Source organism: Artemia sp. Qi Xiang Cuo, unplaced genomic scaffold, assembly GCF_049724085.1.
Source record: "Artemia sp. Qi Xiang Cuo unplaced genomic scaffold, ASM4972408v1 HiC_scaffold_22, whole genome shotgun sequence".
Classification (NCBI taxonomy): Eukaryota; Metazoa; Arthropoda; class Branchiopoda; order Anostraca; family Artemiidae; genus Artemia; species Artemia sp. Qi Xiang Cuo.
In genome coordinates this window covers 2,626,007-2,631,061 of record NW_028297431.1, presented here as the reverse complement: position 1 = coordinate 2,631,061, position 5,055 = coordinate 2,626,007, and the positions used below count along the sequence as shown (strand labels likewise).

Here is a 5,055-nt window from a genome sequence, read left to right as displayed (position 1 = left end):
TTCAAGCCAATATATTTCCCTTGCTGTTCAAGCCAAGGGACAGAAAGTTTCCTATACAGGGGTTTCGGAGAAGGCGGTTCTAATGGTGTACTTTTTGTTTTGATCTGACTCCTCTGTCAGGAACTATGGGATTTTATATTTCTTGACATTGGACGTGATCGTCTCTTACTAGGTTGCTAGCTACCGCTGCAACCCGGATATAGCTCGATGTTTAATGCAATACTTGTCGAAAGATGAACGTGTATAATTATTGCATTCACTTATTACGTCACATATGGTTATCTTTTAATGTTTTATTACAAACAGGAAAAAGCCTACGGCTTTTTCTTCTTTGGAATAGTAAGAGACGAACCTCAAAGAATCAGGCAGCTAACTAAGTCCAATTTAAGCAATTGCTTGTTCTTCTAATGATCATCTTTTAATTTGGCGTTTCTTACTAGGTTACTAGCTACCACTTAAACCCGGATTATGTAATAGGTTGCTAGCTACCGCTGCAACCTAGATATTCTTATTTCTGCTACTATGGGCTAAGGTTCGTTCTTTCATGTAAAACTAGCAAAACATTTTTTAAGCCTGATGAAGATTTAACTAATGTGTCAAAAGTAAGGTTGCAAGTCGACGATTTGGTTTTGGCCTTATTATAATTGGTATGGTGAAATAATAATATGCATATGGCTCTTAAATCATACTTCTTTATGGTTCCATATGGTGTAGGGGCTAGGATAGTTAACTTTCACTTAACAGGCTCGGGTTCAAATCCCGATGTGGGAAAATTTTTAACTCTATAATCTTCGAACATTTGAACCTTTTATAATTTATAATGATGTATAATATAAATACTGTAATCTTAACTATAGTGAAGTTGGGTATGCAAGTTAGTATAGGGAAGAGTTCGATCTTTATTATAACTCTCTATGATTTTCCAGTGCCCAGCTAGTTGAGGAGAAAAATCAATCGGAAAGAAAAAAATATCCCGTTTGTGGAGAATAACGTGGTTAAAGTCAATTTTCTTGATTTTCAAGCCAATATATTTTCTTTGTTATTCAAGCCAAAGAGTGATAAGTTTCCTCAATAGGGGTTTTGTACAAGGTGGTTCTAATGGTGTAATTTTTGTTTTGATCTGACTCTTTTCTCAGGAGTTAGGGGTTCTTATATTTCTTAACATTGGACGTGATCGTCTCTTACTAGGATGCTAGCTAACGCTGCAACCCGGATCTGACTCCTTTGTTAGGAACTATGGGTTTTTATATTTCTTAACATTGGACGTGATCGTCTCTTACTAGGTTGCTAGCTACCGCTGCAACCCGGATCAGTCCTTTATGTAAACCTTACTAACCTATACTATAGTTCAGTGGTCTATAAATTTAGTATAGGCAAGAGGTCGTTCTTTATTATAATTTAATTACAAAAGGTTTCTAAATACAGCAATTTTCTTTAAAATGATCCATTACACAGCTCTTTATTATGACCGCGAACTGTTTGATTTAATACCTCAGTTACTATGGGCTACATTTCGTTCCTTATAAAGTAATTAAAAAAAATTACTGCATTTTACGTAATAATGGATAATTATATAAAAAAACCTAATTAACAAATACCATTTATGATGAACTATATTGGTCCTTAATGTAATTGTTTTGCTCTCTCAATTTTTACTTCTCGATACGCCTGGTCGGTTGAATACCTTTGCTTTTCTCTTTTCCAGATACTATCTCTGTTGTCTGTGTAGTACTGTTTTTTTAACTTGCGTGTAGCTTGCTTTGATCTAACCATTATGTAATTCAAGAATGAGACCATTCGTGAACCTCAAACGATCAAGTAGCTAACTAAGTCCAATTTTATGCAATATTTTTCTTACTCCAATAATCGTCTTTTAATGTAATTCAAGAAGAAGAACTTAGTGAAGAAGAATAACAGTTAACTGTAATGATTAAAAATATAGTTACTACATTTTTATGATGTGCAATTTCTAAATATTTGAAAAATAAGATCAAAGCTTTTCTCTGAACGCATTAAGTTAGAACCTACGTTGTCTCATGGCGTCTGGCGCTGAGTTGTTTCCTCATTCCTGTTTATTGTTGTTTAGTCTTTTTTTCTAAGCCTTTCGTTTACATATCCAAATATACTACAATAACGAAAAACTTATTACGTAGTAGACCTTGATAAACGCTGGTAAGAGTTTTTTTCCCCAAAGACACAGTTTTTTCCCCATTTTTTTTTTGCTGATAAATATTTTTCTTTTGGTCAGGTAACGAAATGAGTATCAGAAATGAATTCAGAGCCAAAAGTTGATCTAAAAAGATGTGTAAAACATTATAGTTTACGTTTTTAATTTTTTTCCCTGTTTTTGAGAAAAGAAATAAAAAAACATTAAAAAAAACAATTTCGCATCGAGCTAGAGATTTAGATTTTTGATATGTTGTTAAGCATTTTTTTTTCGGACCGGATAGTGAAGAAACCATTTCTCTACCAATTTTTTCCTGGTCAAAACTTATTTTTCTCCTACTATTAGTATTATAGGTTAGAGTTCGTTCTTTATTGTAAATATATAAGGAATTCTTTTATTACTTCAGTTACTAGGGACTACAGTTCGTTCCTTAATGAAATTTGTTATTCAAATGGTTCTCTTTTAATGTAACTTTATTACTTCAGTTATTATGGGCTAAAGTTCGTTCCTTAATGTGATCGTTCTTTACTGTAAATCCGTATATTCACTGTGTTGTCGAACATTTTCCATTGCATCTATAAACTGTTCCGCAGGTGCCAATCCATACCTTGGAAGCTTTTCATTAAACTGACAACCGTTTAATGTCAACTGACTTCAGCTTATATTCGATGATCGAGCCCTTATGTATACCGCTGCAACCCGAAAATAGTTACTATGTGCCGTGGTTTATTCTTTACTAGGTTTCAGCTATATCCGATGAAATTTATGCTATAAGAGATCATAAAACAAATAATTCGCTTTCTATATATATCTCATATGGTTTAGTGGTATAGAGTAGTTGGCTTTCAATTAACTGTCTTGGGTTTGAATCCCGGTGTGGGAATTATTTTTAAACAAAATTATATGAAATTAATTAGCTAATTTGACATGACATAGTAGGTAACTAAGGGCAAGAGTTCGTTCTTTACTATAACAACCAGGATGACGTCAGTTACAACTTGGAATTCGTTTATGCTATATCATTACAAACAGGAAAAAGCCTACGGCTTTTTCTTCTTTGAAATAGTAAGAGACGAACCACAAGTAACTACCCCTGGAACCACCATATATCAGTTACTATGCATGAGCGATCGTTCTTTACTGTAAACAACCCAGATATACATGATATACTGTTTAGTCAAATGTTACAAAAGGCCTTCGGTAGCTCAGTTAGTAGAGCGGTGGACTGTAGATCTATAGGTCGCTGGTTCAAATCCGGATCGAAGGAAATTTATACCACCTTTGTTTTCAACTATATTCTGTCCCGTGTTTTAAATTAAAAAACCACAGAAAATCAGGCAACTAAGCAACTCCATTACTTGTTTTTGTTTATTCTATAGTAATTTTCAGATCGATCCTTAATGTAATTTAAATTAAAAAACCACAGAAAATCAGGCAACTAAGCAACTCCATTACATGTTTTTGTTTATTCTATAGTAATTTTCAGATCGATCCTTAATGTATAATTGATTTCACAATAATCCAAGCCGCCAAGGTAGAAATTAACCACTTTGTCAGTTGAAAATTTTAATGCTATATTGTTTTCAAGGATATCAAAAATAATTTGACATAATTCAATATCCGTCGGATAGAGCTTGCAGATATCAGGGTGACATTGCCAAGTAACCTGCTGCCCAATTTTTGGTTTTGAATGTTTACTCAGATTGTTATAGGTGACTTCAGCCATCAAAATTTCCTTGTCAGATCTAGATTCAGAGCATTCTTCAATAGTTGTCTCGTACTTTTCAGGACAGTTTGTTCTACTACACAGAGAATTTTTTGCCAAATATTCAGTAGAACTAAAAGAACTGTTTAAAACACAGTTAGAAATCCTTTTTTCTTGAGTCGGTGTTCCAGGAATTTGTTCTAAATCATTAGTCTTACAAACACATTTACTAATAACCCTAACAGGCTCGTTTTCGCCATAATTGAAAAACATTGCTTTTCCTTCGCTGTTGATAGGTATGCTTGTATATATGTTTTTATTGCTGCTACATAAACTGCAATTGCTCCTTCCAAAATTAATATACGAATTTTCAAAGAAGTACGCCTCCGTATATTCACTGTGTTGTCGAACATTTTCCATTGCATCTGTAAACTGTTCCGCAGTTGCCAATCCATACCTTGGAAGCTTTTCATTAAACTGACAACATTTCTTTTGGATATTACTATGAAGCTTTGCCAAGGAATTTCTAGCCGACTTTTCAACAGCATCCGCTCTTTCAAAGAGAATTTTAATCTGTAATTTTGAATACTTTTCGTGATCCTGGTAAAACATGCGTAAAATGTTTCTCAATTTACGAAGATCAGCCTGCATTTTTGCCATCTTCTTGTATTTCTGAATGTAATTTTTCCCTTTGTCCTTATGCGTTCTTCGGTACAACCTCGCAGAGAATTTAATTTTTTCATTATAGCTTTTGTCACCCCAGTATCTACCCATTATTCTGGTAGCAACTTCTTTCTTATGTTTGTTTCGGTAATCTTCATCATTATCATACCGTTCCCTGCTCTTTTGTCTAGCCTGCTCAATTCTTGCTTCTCTGTAATGTTCATCATTACCATACCGTTCTTTTGCTTTCTCAATTACTACTTCTCGATGCGCCTAGTCGGTTGAATACCTTTGTTTTGCTCTCTCAATTATTACTTCCCGATACACCTGGTCGGTTGAATACCTTTGCTTTTTTCTTTTCAAGTTACTATCTCTGTTGTTTGTGTAGTACTCTTTCTTCAACTTGCGTATAGCCTGCTTTGATCTAACCATTATTCTAATCAAGAATGAGAGAATTTTCAGTTTTGACTTTCCTTATATACTAATTATGACGTCACTCTATTCACGTCATAGCTCTAAT

The 5,055-nt window shown here is 33.9% G+C and overlaps 1 non-coding gene across 1 annotated transcript; it reads left to right on the top strand.

Annotated features, from left to right (window-relative positions):
• Window positions 1–3,361: 3,361 nt before the first annotated feature.
• On the top strand, window positions 3,362–3,434 carry TRNAY-GUA (transfer RNA tyrosine (anticodon GUA)). Its single transcript has one exon. It is a non-coding gene; the product is annotated as a tRNA-Tyr (tRNA).
• Window positions 3,435–5,055: the final 1,621 nt, after the last annotated feature.